This window comes from Anguilla rostrata, chromosome 1 (genome assembly GCF_018555375.3).
Source record: "Anguilla rostrata isolate EN2019 chromosome 1, ASM1855537v3, whole genome shotgun sequence".
Classification (NCBI taxonomy): Eukaryota; Metazoa; Chordata; class Actinopteri; order Anguilliformes; family Anguillidae; genus Anguilla; species Anguilla rostrata.
This window is the reverse complement of record NC_057933.1, coordinates 57,820,604-57,838,843: the sequence shown is the minus strand read 5'-3', so window position 1 is coordinate 57,838,843 and position 18,240 is coordinate 57,820,604. Positions and strand designations below refer to the sequence as shown.

Below are 18,240 nucleotides of genomic sequence, written 5' to 3'. Positions count from 1 at the left end.
GTGTGAAGTCATTCAGTAGTTTTATCTAGTACCTGTTTATTGTGATTCCATTTCTTGGGTTTGATAGACATCCTTCCTTTTCTCATATCCATTTTCTCAACTTTTTTCAATAAAATGCTCAGTGAAATCTGACTCTGTTAAAGTTCCATTCTCTCTTGAGAGCCTTATAGAAAATGGTCATACTAGGATTTCATCATTATACCTATGAATATATCACAATTTAAGCTGTGCTCTACACTTCAGTGTGTGTGCTATTTAGGCATCATTTAGTGTGTGAACTATGCACATGCTACAGTGAGGCTGCCACATTGGATTTCTAGTCATTTTTCAGTCCTAAACCCCCAGAAGGGATTTTGGAAAGGCATATCTTACTGTGTGAATTCAGATTGCTGCATGCTGACATTGAAGATATGATGAAGTTCTTTTTTAAAGTTTTACCATCAAGGACATTCAGCTTATTAAAGTAAAAGTAACGCCCATGTTTTATTTACAAATTATTTGGGTGTTTTGGAAACTTCTTATAACTACATTACATTCATCTGCAATGTTACAACATAACTTCCTGTGATATCTGTCTCAGGGGCAAAGTTGACAGACAAAAGGAAAGGTTATTAAACCTGAATATCCCATATAGCAAATTATAGCCATGTAACCAAACCTTATCCAAACAAGGACATGATATCATTGACTATAAATTAAGTGTGTTTTGGGCTCTAGAGCCCATGCTTGCTTTGTCATTTTCACACGCATAAAAAAGAAGCGGCTTCTTCCAAATAGCGATTCCTTCACAGTTGCTCATTATAGTGGGGTCAATGCGGTTTGGCTGTTTCACAAGTCATATGGAACTTTACATCCACTCCTAAGGATTTTCTGTTCTGCAAATCTAAAAATAATGTCTAGAAATAGGCACAGCACTGGGAAAGATACAGCAGAGTGTTAAATTATGATAATTGTATGGCCACACCAGCTGCTCCAACACCAGGGCTTTGCCAAAAGGATCCACTTGGGATGAGTGCTTTTCCACAAATTCTATGTTCTTAATAATTTCCAGAGCAACAACCCCGAAAAAGCTGCTATCTTGTGAGTTTGAGCACCAACTGAGTCAACATCTATGTCATGACACTGAATGAAAATAAGTTTGGAAAGCTGTCAGGATTTTTAACATGCTTCTCGTCTTCGGTAGAGACACAGTCCATCTGGCCCACCCACCTTTACTGCCATACATTCTCCAATGAGCCAGAGAGTCTGCAGATCAATTTTTTTCTGTTTTGTGTGAAAGAAATTTTCTCTGCAACATCAAAGCTTCTGCAGTCTTTATACGTCATGAAGTGGATACGTCAGTCCTCACATTCTCTCAATGTAGCATTCATGTGCAAAGAAACTGTCACAAAGTGCTTTCAGAAAAGCCATGAAAAATTTAGATGGCTACAACACGATATGTAATGGGAAAAGACAAACAATGATACAGTGACAAGCGGAAAACAAAGCAAATAGCAAACTCTGTGATACATAATCATTTCAGCTGCTACTGTTTGTAAACAGCAATTTCCTTATGTGATACCTTATTTTCATCCTTTTGGTGATATGTTGAATCAGAGGTTGTTAAAATCACTTAATCTAGCCACTTAATAATCCTGTACATAAGTTGGCAAAGAAATTTGAATTCCCAACCCACGTTTCCCGAAATTGTCACTGCAATTAAAATGAAGGTAAATCACATAATATTTGAGAGAGGCCCAATGGAGGGGGGGGGGGGGGGGACTAAAAAAACAAAAAGGTGTTCAATTTTGTCGTATCTTTGCCTCCCTTGTGACTAATATCTTCCTATGTTTTCTGCTGAGTTTGTCATAATCCTCTTCTTCTGAATATCTGTGATATTTTCATTTGCTAGACCAAATCTGAAAGTGTTCAGCAATCATCTGCTTTAAAAGGTTAATATGTTCATGCCCGCCCCTGTCGCTGTTAGATAACCATGGCCACAAGTCAGGGAGGCTTTGCAGAGGGAAGCTAATGAGCTGCTATCACCTAATAACAGGTCCAGCTCAGGTCACATGACCTCTCTGATACAATTGCTGACACTCAAGTATTTCGCTGTAATAATGAGAATAACAGACCATTTGTGAACAGCAGGCCTAAAAAGTGTCATGGAATGAATTATACCAAGGAATATGATGTGAAGTGCACATTTATTATTTACTGAAAAATAAAATCCGATGTTTACTCTCAAAAGGCTGGGGGTTGTGCCCATCAGGTAGAAGGACTCACAGTTCTTTTAGGACTGTTTTGCTAATGCAAGACAGTACCAAGTTTAACAGGTCCTTTTCTTTTTGGCTTTGAAATGAACGCAGAGGCAGACAGAGAGACAAAGAAGACTAGGGAGAGAGATTGAGTGAGGCAAAGAGACTAAGACATACAGAGAGAGAAAGAAAGTTGGCTCTGTGATTCAGCTCTAGTCAGCCCCTGTGCTTTTCTACGCAGGCATGCAGCAGTAAGTTGTAAGTTATCCAGGGTGGGCTCTGTCACTGTTCAATTAGCATGTCTAGGAAGAACATCTGATTGATTTTAAATGCAGGATGTATGGTTGGAGGTTTGGTAAATGCATGCATCTTTAAAGATCCTTACAAATAATCAATACTGTATTGCCATGCAAACAGTTATCCTGTGTTTTAGTTTCTTACCTTCCACGAGCGTCTGGGAACCACAGTGCCGCTGGTGCAAAAGACCCACAGGGGTCTAGTGCCGGTGTTCCTTGAACCCAGCATGCCAAATTAGGAAAATACAGCATTGTTTTATATGGGGTGTCAAAGCGATATTTTCTTGTGATTTTGTGTTCTTGAAATGTGTGGCAGCAGAAATGGCGTGATTAAGGCCTATTTACAATTTAATTGGAAAGCTGTGGCTTTGGGGATAGAAAAAATACATTTAAAAAGTTTCATAAACCTACTGCACCGAAGTAAAAATTAAAGTAAAAAATGTAAAAAATAAAATAAAAACCATTTTGTGATAGTTGGGAAGTTATTCTGTATTCTGTATTGTAATGTAGACTTTTATACAACCTCAAACAACACAAAAGAGATATCCAAGAAGGCAAAATGAAGCAGCAGTTCTATGTCCGCCCACCCATTTTGTGAAATGGTGTCATTCTTCCATCCATGGGCAGCTGGGGCTCTCTGAGGCCAACTGGAGTTCGGTCATCTGAGATGCGCAGAGATCGGCTATCTGCCCTGAGGCGTGCCAACAAGCTTAAGCAGCTGAATGCTATGATTGCCTTCTACAGACAGTCTTAGCCAACCGTTCTGCTTCCATTAAGGCATCCCATTTTCAGCGAATTAGAGTTTGCCGACTTCCCCAATAGTGATTGACATATATGATCGACACTGCCATCATCATCTGTCAGAATATTTCTGCTTTTGTTCCGGTATGTTGTCAGATTACTCTGCGTACCTCGGGAGCTAGTTAGCAGGGCCGCTGAGGTGCATTCGCATGATCATTTCCTTTATTCATTCCCCAGTAAATTATAAGTACATAGCAATTCTCTCTCCACTATGAAGTTTTTTTAAATGTTAGCATCAGCTGGGCAGATATTCCCCAAGCATTTATGCTTTTTAGATTGAATTCTCCCAGAGGTCTCCCCAGCTGCAATATTTTAGATGGAATTTGTGTGCTTTACTGCACAACTGAAAACTGAAACTGAATGAAAACATGAAATTCTAGGCCAATACGATTTTTATGCAATCAGTTACTGATTGTATGACCCTAGGAGAAACGTAGGAAACAGGCCAAGTGGGAGGTAGTGGACCCCTTTCACATCTGATCCCTGATGTACTAGGCATAGGTATTTTCCATTGAAGGCTATCAACAGATCCCTGTAAAATAACAAAGCAGTGTACTTTTTTTTTTTTTACTTTTAATGGTGATTCAATTCCCTCTAGCCTCTTTTGTCTGCAATTACTCTTGACACAGCAAAGGAAATAATTATGCAGGAGTTTAATTGCAGGAGATTTTTCTTTTTCTTTAATTGGTTTTTGGCTTCTATAGATCTGTAGGACTCAGTACAGTGAAAAGAGCCAGTTTCCTGAAGAACAGAAAGAGCAGTGTTGGCCTCTCAAACCATTTTCTTTGCTGTTGCTTCAAAATTCAGCATGAGATGCAGGGGTTAAACTGCTGGGTGAAATGCTTTAGTAGACAGTGAACATCTGAAAAGTGTTTAAACTTTGACCAGTTTAAACTTTCACTTGTTAAGCTGTAAGTTTTTTTTTTTTTTTTTTTACCCAAGACTTTCTTGCATTGAAAACTGCATGACCATACACCACAGTAGTCCTTGAAACGTACTTTCACAGGCACCAGGTGAGGAACTGACAAAAAAGATGCTTCAGTCCACCAAATGATATGGAAGAAATTTGCATTTAGATACGATTTAGGCTTGTTCTTTGTGTCCATAAATTATTTACAAGTAGTCTCACTTTTCTAAAAAAAAAAAAAAAAAAAAAAAACCCATCAGGGACTTTATTTCATGCATGACCAAAAATATAAATTATGATTAATGCTTATGTGGTGGGGCATACATCATCAAAAAGGGTACCAGTGAGAACAAGAGTCACGTTAAAATAAGAGATATTAAAATCACTGTTACTGCCCACTTTGTGGGTCTTGAGCATTTGAAACATCAGTATACATCAGTATAGAGCTAATGTAAAACTATGGATGGCAATATGTGTCTGTTTAAAATGAAATTAACATTTGAGGGACTCTGCCATTTCCATTGATTTTTTCCCAGCACATTTTGGAGGTGCACCTGAGTCCTTTTCATCTCTATTCTAGGAGTCCCTTTTGCTGTCCTTTAAAGAAATACAATTTGTTCACCTATGCAAATTGGATTTCACTCACTGTGCAGGAGTGTGTTTTCTCTTGTAATGATTTCGCTACAGTTCAGTAGGTGTTAATTTGAGAAACATTATGTCCTAATTCCACACCTGCTACAGAATGGTATTTTAAGAACATTATATCAGAAAGCTTTTTTTTTCCAGAAAACTACTTGTTCAAAGTAAAGTGTGACTTTTTGGGGAATGGAATCCCATTTATTAAATTTTCTCCTGGCAATTTATGTCCACGTAGTAAAATTGGGCAGCTTCATAAAAGCAATAGTTAGTTGTAGATGATAACCTGGCTCACTGATTTAGGAATGGGTCTTTTTCAAATGGTATTTTTGAACTTACAGTATTGATTAATCAAGTTTATGTCGCAGGAGATGTCTGTTGAGATGTTAAATTATTATGAGTTATCCCAGATTTACACCAAATATGGCATTCCCACAGTGCATTTATTTTCAATGTATTGTGCATGATGCTCTTAGGCTAGCGGTGCACAAACTATGGGTCGGTCGGCCAGCCAAACTTAGGTCATGGGGATATCTATTTGGTTGTTGTATCATGTAGCATACAGCAACATTGCAAGGTGATTAAATGGTAAATGGACTGCATTTATATGGTGCTTTTATCCAAAGCACTTTACAATTGATGCCTCTCATTCGCCAGAGCAGTTAGGGGTCTTGCTCAAGGACACTTCGACACGCCCAGGGCGGGGTTTGAACCGGCAACCCTCCGACTGCCAGACAATCGGTCTTACCTCCTGAGCTATGTCGCCCTTATTAGGCCTGTATGGAAAAGGTGTTAATATTCATTAATATTATTCTGTGTTTGTGCAAATGAATGCTAAATAGAAAAAATAAAACTAGTTAAAACCATATTTTTTTGTATGCATTTGATAGTGTATTTCATATGGTTATGTAAATGCCTGCTTTAATGTTGACAGGTATATCATTCCTACTGCTCTACATGGGATTTGAGCATCGATTCTTCCTAATTCACTTGTTTATTGCTCATACAATGCAAGATAGTTAATGGCTTTAGCTAATCATTGCGATATGGTCTTTGTGCTTTGGACATCAAAAAAAAAAAAACTTTATTGAAATATTGGCTGTACTCAAATATTTGCAATATTTAGAAATATTACCACTTGAACTTTGTTCAAAGTTTCCCTCTTGGAAATGGATAAGTGGCTGATACGTCCCAATAAAAAAGAAAGTCACGGACGATGACTGTAACTTTAATGAGAAGAAATGTTTTTATCCTACCGTTTTCTCTCTGGCAGCTTTGAGAACTTTGCCAATACTATGCTTCATTGACAAAGCATTAAATTCTGTTAATTTGACTGTACTTTCTGTAATTAATTCCCTGCCAATTTCAGAAACTTTGTTCTTTCATTTAGCTTTTAGGTATTAAAAACATGTCCATTGTCAGCAATTATTAATATCAGTTGTCAATATTTATGAATTAATTGTGATTAATGAAAATGACATCAGTTTGGGTTGCGAAAAGCATGGATTGATATATTTGGGTCATCGCTGAAAAAGTTTGTGCCCCCCTGGATTAATCAATGAATGGAATGTGGCTGCTAGGTTTTGCATCCCAAAAGCCATGACTGAGTACTGGTGTAAGCCATCAGGGGTCACAAAAGTGGATATTTCTTTGGCATGTTTCAAACGAGGGAATTTGCAATAGTGCTTAAATGATAAAACTTTACATAGCTAACATTGTTTGCTGGGCTGACGCAGTCAATACAAAAATCCATCCTGGGTGAGCCCTTCAAGTTTGATTGGATGAGCATCAGCATTTTTGCAGAAGAATTATACATGCCTCACCTCAACACCATATTCCACCCATTTGCAAACATTTTTGTCCATAGCACTGGGAGTATGAATTTAAGGTCAGCTTGACTCAATCCTTTATGCTTTTTACCACAAGATTGAACTGACACATTCTTTAACACAATCTAATTGTGTTGCATGTGAATCCTGGAGAACCTTATGTTCAGATAAAGAGAAAGCATCTTTCTCTGGGTTTCAATTCTTCAAAAATCACAAACCCCCTTAGCTTTACAGCACCTGTCAGACAGGCACTGCTTTCTAGCAAACCCCACATGGGTCTGGCCATCTTGCTTCTTATACTGGCAGAAAGTCTGGTGATAAGCTTTGGGGATCAGTTATAGCCTTCCTTACCTCCTCATTATAATGTCAACAAACGTTTTGTGCTTTTCCCAGCAGAATTACAACAGGATTATTCAGACATTCTCTGGTCAATTCACAGCCTCAGCAACTGGCTCAAAGAGAAGGGTACATGTCAACCCCAGTTAAAGGGAGAACCATGTGGATGTAATATCTTGCATCAAAACCTAAAGACTGAACACCTCCCACTTGCTGAGCTTCAATTTCCAGCGGTTTTAAAAGCAAAACTTTAGCAACCTCAGGCTCAAGTTGCATTTTTTTAAATTTCATACAATTTCTTTTTCCGAGTTCCGTCCTCTGCCTCAATGCATTTTAACTCAGTCACAAGTTGTTAAAGCATTACCGCCTTACTTTCTTGAAATATTTGTAATGGTAGAATCTGCTTCTCAATTAATACAGTTGCAACTTAATATTAGTTTTAGTCAAAATCAAGCTAAACCACCAGCAAATCAGTTTAAAAAAAGAAGAAAAAATACATTTAAAAACTGCATGCACAAATCAACATTACTGGCTATAACAGCCACAATGCAAGAAAACTGAACTCTGACTCAACTCTGTAAGTGGAATAAAAACCAAAGGGAAGAGCAGGATGTGTGCTGCTGTGCGCATGGCAGCAGACTGTCGAGCCCTATGCGAATCCCTGTGCAGGTGGGGCTTTGATCCCTGCCATGGCACTTTCTGAGCTGTCATCCCTTTTCTGTCCATTACCGTCTCTGCTTTCCCCTGTCTGAATAAAGCAAAAACACAAAGGAGCGTGGGCCTGTCCACCCTCTGTAAAAATGGAAGTACCTCAGTACTACTCTTTTGCATTACTCAGTATGGCCTTATTCAGAGGTAGCTGTTGTAGCTAACAGGTTAACAGGTTAGTAGCAGATATAAATGGCCTTCCCCATCTCAGAGTACAATTTTTATTTCACAAAGCAAGGTTGATGATGTGTCAGGGAACAAAAAAAGAATGCAGTTCATGGCCATAAATTGTGTTCTTTATAAACACAGTTATAAAATGTACTATTGGCTAGGTGGGACATATGTTGACAGGCACATTAACCCTCATGGGGCAGCAAGTGGAGGGAAGTTTAGCAGAGAGAGACAACTCTGTGTCTGCAATCAGAGGGAATGTGGAGTCATGCTGTCTACCCAGAGACAGATTGTTTTTGATATTCACTCCGTTTTTTTTTTTTTTAAGGCTCATATTGTTGAGACTGTGGCTGCAAAGTCATGTACAATTTGGGCTTTAAATGACTCAAGTGATTTTTTCGGTTCATTCACAGGAGCATACTTTAACCCCGCAACTTTTCTTGTCCTTTCATAGTTTCAGAAATGGTGGGTGCTGAGTTAACAAATTTCACTTCAATTAAAAACCTCCACAGTTGTTCTCATTTGCATTTTTTAGTTCTGTTTTAATCATTAATTCATAATGAGGAGCATATTCATAACCTGTGTGGGCTTCTCTGCAGATTTTTGCCCAGACATTTCTTGCAAGCTTGCCTCATGTGGCTATAATCCACTTTATTCATACACATTTGCATCTTACCAGGTGGTGACGAGTAACTAGTGCTTTGAGTTCTCCTGCTATAAAACATAATCATAATTCTCGAAGCCTTTGTACCGTGTAATTACATGTACGGAGCTGAGCCGTTTAAATATCTTGTTTCCCTGTGAGTATTGTCTGAAGCAGATTTCTGCCATTAAGCTGCTCAGTACAAAAGCTATTAAATCAAACTCTGCAGTTTGGTGCATAAATTGAAGAGGCTTGAAAATAGCATCCTGAAGTCATAGTTAAATCATTCGGATCTAGATGGTGTTTTCATTTGTATTTATTTATTTTTGGAGGTCATGTTTGGTCTCCTTTAAAGATTTTACAGTCCTGTATTCAAATATGAGAACTGAGACCACAGAGAGAAATACAGATTCATACACATTCTCAATTTTAAATGGTTCTCTAGAAATATGGGCTTATAAAACAAGGCTGATGTTACTGCATGTAGGTCGGCCTCAGTGCAATACTTTACAGTGCAATGTGTTACTTTACTATGACAAGCTTCAGGCTTCACTTGTGCAGTAAGCTTGCTGTGCTGAGTGCTTTATACTAAAACCATCTCTACTGGTATGAGAACAGTGAGGAGATAAATGTGTGTTTCTCCCCTCTCCAGAGCTGGCTTTCAGGTAGGCTTCTCCATTCAGCTAGACAAAGTGCTTCAGTGATGCACTCAACCAACCCTTGTCCTCAGCTTGACTTAGAAATACATGAGAGTTCTGAATTTACAAACACAGTTCACTTCTGGACACCATGTTCAGTGAACATGGTGTCCAGAAGTTGTTCAGAACAGATTACATCATACAATAGGGTTGTCATCTTCAATGCTGAAAATAAGGAATGCGCCCCCCCCCCCCCAACCCCTCTGTCAGAAAATTTGGATAGACATGTCTGAGAATTTACTGTGTAATTATAAACAACAACAGCTGATGACATTCATGCCTCTGGCACACACAGACAAATACGCACACACACACTCACAGTGAAGCAGTGCTCGCATCATTGCCTGCTACCACTTTGTTTCTGCGTTTCTCAACTATTGCATGGGAATCTGGGTCGATTTTATTCATGATTATGTTTTTCTCGCTATTGTGAAAGACTGTGTATGTATGTGTATGTAATTTTGTGTTGGAAAATACAGAACAAATTGCATCCTGCACTGATTCAGTAAGGATTGCAACAGTTTATTCTTCAATATGGGGCCATTCTGTATTATAAAGGATGCGTGGCAACCCTACCATACTTATTTGAGTCCCCCAAGTTGAAGGCACCGAGGACAAACAGGAGCTCGTTCGAGAATGAAGGGCCCTGCAGAAAGTGTCCATATGTCCATATGATAAGCACCAGGCTAGTTAGCTAGAGAGCTGTAAAGCGCATAGAGATCTTACATCCAAGCTCTTACTATTGTAGCTGATTATAATTGTAGCTGAAAGAATTGAAAATGCCCCATCAAAGCAATTATCCTGCTATACCCCTGGCTGGGAGAATCCAGGACATAGCCAAAATAACAACAACAAAAAAACTCTAGGAGCAGGATCTAAATATTCTAGCAAAAGTAAAGGAACTGAAGTAAGTACACCATTCTTACCCATCTCCTAAAAACAAGGGGAAATGAAATAAACATAAATTGCAACTCACCTCTACCATATCTCTGAATATTCCTCTATGGTAGTTTGGGGATTGTGAAGAAAGGAATCAGCTTCTCTTCCCACAGGTCAACTGACACCAGATTTAAATTGTGAGCTCTCATTGGTGAGCCAATAAGCTACCGAAACCTCACAGCCTGTCTCTAGTGGTCCAACCAATCAGGGAACAACCTGTAGACTGGCATGCACTCAAACAATCACGCCCAGACTACACCAACACTCTATGGAACCAAAGGAAACACAGAAGACAACATAATCACAACACTTCAACCACAGTTGTAAATCAGACATCCTCAAACTTGTCAAACATGTATTTGTTAAGATTATGTGACTGATCCATGAATCTCAACGGGTGCACCTGCAACAATTGTTTAAGAATTCCCAGTGAGGTCAGAGATGATCAGCTGCTTTGATTGGACTTAGATCTACATCAAATCTGGGGCCTAATCTAATTGGCTTGTTTTGTCAAATGATTTCTTTCTGGGAGCAAATATGGGTGAAATATAATGTTTTACAGATTTCATATATTACCTGAATAATTTGGACACCTTAGACAAGGCAATTGATCAAGTATTTTATAAAACTTGTACAAATAAGCGGGGGCATTTAAGTTTGACTGAAATCAGGCCCCCGTAACAAAATTAGGTTTGAAAGATTCAGACTCAGGCCTGAAATTGCTGTAACTTGGAGTCGCCTGATGCTGTATTGTGTTGCTTGCAAGATTAATTTAAGCACCCTTACTAAATTTTTGTAGTTGTATCGAAGGCAAACATGTACAATTTTAATTGTTGATTTCCTTTTTTGTTTAAAAATGTCTGGACCATGTCAGGCAGCCTTGCCGATGCACTTGCACCGTCAGGGTAGATGAGCTTAACATATTACTGTCGTCTGCTTATCAGAAATGCTTTCAGATCTCTGGGTCTCAGCTCAAATGCTCAAAAACAAAAGAAATGTTGAGAAATATTGAATTGGAAATGTTGAGACAAGGCTGACGTACCGCAAACTAAAATGATGTTGAATGAATGCTGTAATCATGCCACCGCTTCACTGCACCTCTGGCCTGTAATCCAGGTTGGAGCGATGAGTCAGTGTTAATTACCCAGGGACATTCCATTTTTACTTTGGCTTGCTAATGAGCAGGTGCTGGCATATGAAATATCTTTGAGGAATGTAATTGTACAATGAAAAACAACAGAGATAGTTCCTCCATCGAGAGAAGAGAGTGAGGCACTATATAGGCAGGACAAATTAATGAGCACTCTTTGGGCTTCACTGTAAATCTTTGTAGTACCTCTTACAGTACCTAATTAAATGCATTGGGAATAGATATTACAATATGCCATGTGATCAGCATATAATTTTACTTGGGTAAGTTGGGTTTTAAGCTAATATATTCAACTTATATACTGTACACACTTAACACACACATAACACATTTAAGCACACAGAAATAGCAAATTCAGGCACTGACACGTGATTAGGCCACCTGATGGGATAGTGCTTGACAAGGTGTGTGTGTGGGGGGGGGGGGGTGGGGCTTAGCTTTGCATGTGGTAATTAGCAATATAGCACTGTCTCTTTCTTTCATAGCACAGTCCAGCAGCTGGGCTATATGGTCATGTGCAGTTGACAGGACATGTTTTGTAATGCAACAGATTTACAGACACAATTCTGCATTGAAAATTAAGAAGAAGAAAAAACAGGGATGACAAACCTTTCACTTTGTGGCACCACTCATTTTGTAATATTCCAGTTTTACTTACAACTCTGGTGTGAGAGATTCTTATACAATTATGTTGTTCTGGAAAAGTAAGACTACCTTGTGTTGTCATGCTGGTGTGCTGCTCCTTATGCCCGAAATGGAGTGATGCTGCAGTGCCCTGACTAATGCCTCACTGTGACCTCACTGTGAGGCTCTTGCTCCCCACCCCCACACACACCCGTCAGCAGTCTGGACATGAGCATCCTGCAGACAGGCCGGCAGTTGGGCCGCCCACTGAGAGAGGTGAGATTTGATCCCCATTCAAGTGCGCGATGGAAAGGGCTGGCTAAGGAGTCTGATGCATCATCAGGCAATCAGACATGCCACTAAGCCTCACTTATCGTAACCCTTCAGGAGCTGGACTCTGTCTCCAGCATATTCCCCATGGATGGCACCCAAGGTCACTCCCTGAGCTTCTGTCTTTTTGGACTGGCCTCGGTTTGTAACAGTTGCAACCAATTTGCACTTACGCTCATCAGCAGCTTGGCCAGATGCTGGTGGTATTGGGTCAGCTTGCACTTTCCTTCACACTCCAACCCTCTCCCTAGAAACACTGTCTCTCCTTCTGCAGTGTAATTCATTTTAAAAGCTCATCTACAGCCACCTGTTACAGAATGAAAAAATAAATCAGACGCATATTTCAGACACATTTTTTAAAATATTTCAGACAGGTCTGTTTAGAGATTTTTTCTTGTTTACTTTGATGTAAGTGGATACTCATTTCTTTCTGTATAATAGTCTGTAGTGCAGGTATTGTATATTCTGCCCTCATACTGTTATCACTGTAAATTTTCCTCCATTCCCACTCACTGCGCTGAGTCAACATTCAGATGAACCATGGTTTGCTTGAATTCTTGCTTTTGAAATAATAGTAAAACTTCTGAACTTATCAGATGTAACAATGAATGGGGGCAAATCTGAACTTTGACGTGATAACACTGTCTTTGTATATTTTTCTTGATTTTGTTATGTATTCCACAATTTCAGATTTGTAATCAAACAATTAACCTGTGGTTAAAGTGCTCATTCTCAGCTTATATTTAAGCATATTTTTGTGCACTTTGATTTCACCATGTGGAAATGAGGGTAGGTTTTATACATTGTGGAATTGTGGAGTACAGAGCGAAATCAAGAAATAAAAAAGTCTTTCTCCCAAACATTATGGAGCTCATTGTATGCCCTAGGAAATGAACTGAATTATTAATTTCTGATTGATTGCATCCTGTGAAATAAGGTAGTTTACAGTAATACAGTAAATAGTTTTCAGTTTACTTGTTGCATAGTGGAATGGTTTTACTTACTATAATAATGTTCTCTGCCTGTGGTTCACTTAGTCTCCTCTTCTTGGCCATCCATGGAAACAGACCCATTTTCATTGTTGCCGTTTTTGGTTATATCTGCCCAGGGTACCTTTGGGGCCTGTCTTTCATAATCTTCCTTTGTTCTTTTGCACTTTGTGCCTCCACATCTGTATGTTGCAATATCTTAATTCACCAAAGTACTTAGAACTAGGGGGAAGAGAAAGACATAAAGAAATCTTGAGATTTAGAGGAAGAAAAAAGAGAAAGAGTAAAGGGTGTTATGAGGAAATGGGTAGTTAAATGAGCTTTGATGAATTTCAGTTACTCAGTATTTGAGTGGCTACTTAGCGCCGGTATTTGCAGATCATAGCATCAGCAGTTAAAGGTCAGGGAAGCTAAGGAGCTCTAAGCTTTCGGTCTTTTCTCTTCTGAGGCTTCTTTCTCTATAGGGCTGGAACATGTCGTGTTCCACAAGGCTGTGTGTTGAAACCAAGCAATACCTTATCTGACTCCTGGGGATTCGCATTGCATTCTCTGCATCTTCAAACCTTCCTGTCTAAAAATACCCAGCACCTGTCGACATAGGGTTGCGTGGGAGGGAGCATGCACATTCTCAACATTTACCTGTGTAAAATGGAGCAGAGATCCCAGGACTGTTTGTGGTGTATGGCAGCTGTGGTGGGATGGCAATTCTGGCCTCTTTCAATCACAATGAATTACTAAAACCTTTGTAGTAAATATAAGATAAATATCTCATGTACAAAACCTTTCTAACACTAACAAAAATACCATTGCTTTTTATTTGTGGGACATTAAGGTAGCATTTAAGGGGACATTGGTGTAGCTAACAGAGAAGAAAGATCTTGGTCCATGAAGTGGCTGTACTGCCACGCATGTCCTCTGAAAAAATTGTTAAACCATTTTTTAATATCATTCATCACCTGGAATCTATAGTGACTATATTTGGTTAGATGCCGTGCCCCTTATTTTTAATGTGTAGTTTAGCAGCCTTTTTTCAATTTGCTCATCCCCAAAGTCTGTAACTGTTGCTGAGGAAACTCTGTAATATTTGTTATGCACCACACATTCATGTGTGACCTCAAAAGTTGGATGTGCTGCTATCTTCCCTTCTCCACTTATTTTCACTTTCCTTCACCTCTCCTTGCCTTTTCACCTGTCCTTTCCTTTCATCACCTCCTGTTTAAAACTGGCATTTTTTCAGAGACAAGAAGACGTTGACCTATGTCAAAATAAAATGCTCTGCTAAACTATGTGAGCAGCAGATTACCAACCATTAAGGGATCTTTCTGATGGAAAGGAGGTGGACGACTTTGAACTGAGGCAGAGCCAACACTGAAGTGAGCATATTTTTAATGGCAGATATAGTGTAAGTAACTGAATAAGGTGCAAAACTATATATTTACATTTTTTTCAAGAATAATCTACTTGAAATGCAGCTTCCAAAATTAACTAAATTCAATATCTGTACATAGTCTCCTGAATTGTGCTTTTTGAAATTTTACAAATTTTACTATCAAGACAGAACATGGAACAATGTGGTTACTGTACAGTATGTGGAGTCAAAAATAGTTAGCCACTTCATGATACTGATTGATTGTAGAATGTATCTAAAATAATTATAAGATGATTTTCAGCCTTAGCATTGGAATGAGCACCTGCCACCTTCTTTCTTCAGTTGGATTCGCTTGCTATCTCCTAACATTTCCTTACCAATTAGATGATCATATAATAATTTGTAATAATTTGGATAAAATAACTTCACTTAAAATGTGTTTTAGTCCCTAGCACAGTCAAGAGTTAATGTGGAATGAGGCATTAGGAACCAGTTCTTTCTTTATTATATATGTGTGTAGTAGTACACATGATGGGATTTAAGCAAGTAGGATACGATCCTGGATCAACATTCCAATGTTTGAAAAACTGACAGCCCAACTCTGTACCTCCTGCAAAAGAATGTCTTGTCATCTGATAAGTATATCATTATCATCATTGTCCATTTCAGCAGTAGTCTGTGGAAATTGGCAGCACATCCTGTGAACGGCTCTTAAAGGGAATGAAAAGAGTTTGATTGGCTATTAACAAATGCAGCTGCACCACACCCACTGATAATATGTTCAGTATAACCTGACAAAGTGCGCCAAGCACTTTCTGTTGCACGCTGCTTGCCTTTGGCCCCAAAAATTCCAACAATCATGAGCCACCCCCAGCGCGCCACACACCACACCATTGTCTGCGCCCATGTGACGGGTGACATTGATTCCAGAAAATATTGCACACTGATATTTAAAATGCTGTGTTCCTTTTGGAAGATCTGTGCCAGTGAATTTTGCTTCTGACAAACTCAGGAACTTGCCAAAGCAAAGTTTTGTAAGCATTGTATTTTGACCCTGAAAATGCAGTACTTCACTCTGAAATACCATACAAAATACTAATACATTGGTGCGGAATATGAATGTCTGGCCCCAGCACTGGAATCGCTCCAAAATGAAATAATTGTTGCTTCCAAATGTTCATGCCTAACACAATAGCAATAGCTTTGGCATCAAGCCCTCTGAGCATTTTCCTAGCCATAGAGGTGATGAATGGAGTTTTGGTTTTGGCCAGTTTTATGTGGAGAAAGAGGCTAATTTACAGAAGAATGGTGCACAACAAACACACGCTGAGAATACCCAGCACCGGCATTGGGAAATCCCATCAACACCAGCATCTAGCTATGCAAGATCTGCATCATGAAGCAAGTTCTGTACAGTTTCACTTGAAGATCTATTATATTGACCCTCGGAAAACGAATGTTTTTGTAGGATTAATTAAATTATAATAAATTTCCTCTTATGCAAATATTTTGTTTGTTGTCTGAAGTGTGTTAATCAATCACAAAACAGACCAAACAATGAAATGTAAAAGCATGCTGAGAAAACACAGATCTCCCCATAATCTCCTATCTGTAGGGCCATGTGGATTATGGATAAGCCGCTTTAGGAAAACAGAGAGAAGCTCTGAATGTGCTTCTCAAAGCGGGAGTAATGAAGAAAGTTGACACCCTGAGCTGTAAATCGAGGGTTTGCTAGCTCAGACGAAATTCTGCCCCGGATTGTTGGATTATCTCACTGCAGCAGCTTCCCCAGCCAGGCTTCTGATAAAATGGATTCACGGATGAGGAATGCTCATTTTTTTGGGTGGCTTTCCTGGAGGGAGAGAGCAATTGTAAACATGACTTCAGTCTGCTTTTGACCAACAGAATGCAGTGCAATAATAAGACCAGAACAATATGCACTGATGGAGTTTTAGGGCCCTGTTTTGGTGAAAGCGCAAACGTGCCTGGGCACAAGTGCAATTACTAGTTTTGTGTCGCCCAAACAGAATATTTTTTGCCTGCCACATGTTTGTTGGTTGTGTGGTCTGCAGTGAACCTGTTTATATCAGCATGAGTTGGGCTGCACAATAGGATGTTGTGTCAATAGAAACATTTGGCGCTATGCAAGTTTTAAATGCGACAATGTGTCTGCTTTTAAACCAACTCAGACTTTTTGACTCCAGCTTTTTTGTAAAGCCTGAACACATAACAGTGATGCAAGAAATATTTTGTTTATTGCAATTTGACTATTTGTAATGCAAGTTATGTTCAGTTGTACTGTCCAATGTCAGCTAATTAGGCATTGCACCTGTGTTAATGTATGCTACTTGAATGAGAGACACAACAAACACAGAGACCGGCTCTACACCCAACAATGCATGTAGGTGCACTGGTTCTTGTTAAGTTGTTGTGACTGTCACTACAGTCAAATGAAGGACATAATGGGACGCCATATGAGGAGTTGCATTCACAGGCAGGGCATCTCCTTCCAGGAGTTTTCTGAGAAATGTGGGTTCCCGGGGGTGGGTCTTGGGTGTTTTTGACTGCATACAAGTTCAGTTGCATGCACCATCAGATCATGGTATCATTTATGTGAATTGTAAGGGAGTCCACTCCATTAATTTTCAAGCTGTTTGTCATGCAAACTGGGGGGGACACAGGTGTTTGGAAATTGTCCAGGGTCTACCCACGACTCTCTTGTCTTGGCCAGCGCTATCATTCTTATAGCATTTGAGGGGGACTTCCCCAAATTGATTTTAATTGCACATTTGGCAGGGTTAGGTCGATGATTGAGCAAACCTTTGGAATGTTAAAAATGCGCTTCAGATGTTTGGATCAGTCAGGTGGTACATTACCTCTAATACAGCCCTCAGAATGTCAATACATTCTTTGTGGTGTGTTGTGTTCTTCACAACATTGCCATTCACTGTGGATGTGACATAGACCTCAAGAGGACATTTTTTTAGAAATGTATTCAGAGAGAGCCAGAGCCGATTGCGATGGAGATTCAAATGGCACAGAGTGCACAAGAGAACAGGGACCGCTTAGCTGTGGAGATGTTTCCCTAGTGAATGTCAAGTGCATGCCTGAAATTAATATGAGTTGAAGTGATGAATCTTTTTATTTAATTTAAATAGTGGTATTAGACAAAAATGGACAGCAAGGAAACATAAAAGCCATAGTAAATTCACAGGTCACAGTTGTGATGCCTGTCAAGTTGAAACAGCAGGGGCGGCTGCGTGATTGAGAGGCCGAGTGGACGGAATCTCTGCCAACTGCCCCCCTGCTCTTGCCCAGCTTGGGAGTGTTTACCCTGTCAAGTTGTTCATGGGAAACATTTATTGTGGTTTTTAGCATTGGCCCATAAATGGAGAATATATGTTGTTTGAATATTAAAATTCAAATAGAAATATAGAAAAAATGAATGCTGTTCTGTCTTACTTTTTCTTTTGATGTCACAAATAATGGTTTGTAGAGAGGCTTAGAACGGAGCCTCTCATAACACGGTTGCTCTTGGGCTGTGACAAAATGAGCAGTTGCCTGTGATTCTGTGAAC

At 39.3% G+C, this 18,240-nt stretch overlaps 1 protein-coding gene across 2 annotated transcripts in view; it reads left to right on the top strand.

Moving 5' to 3' along the window:
- The window catches only part of cpne4a (copine IVa), a 79,988-nt gene that overhangs the window by 14,799 nt on the left and 46,949 nt on the right, over positions 1 to 18,240 (top strand). The window lies entirely within an intron of this gene.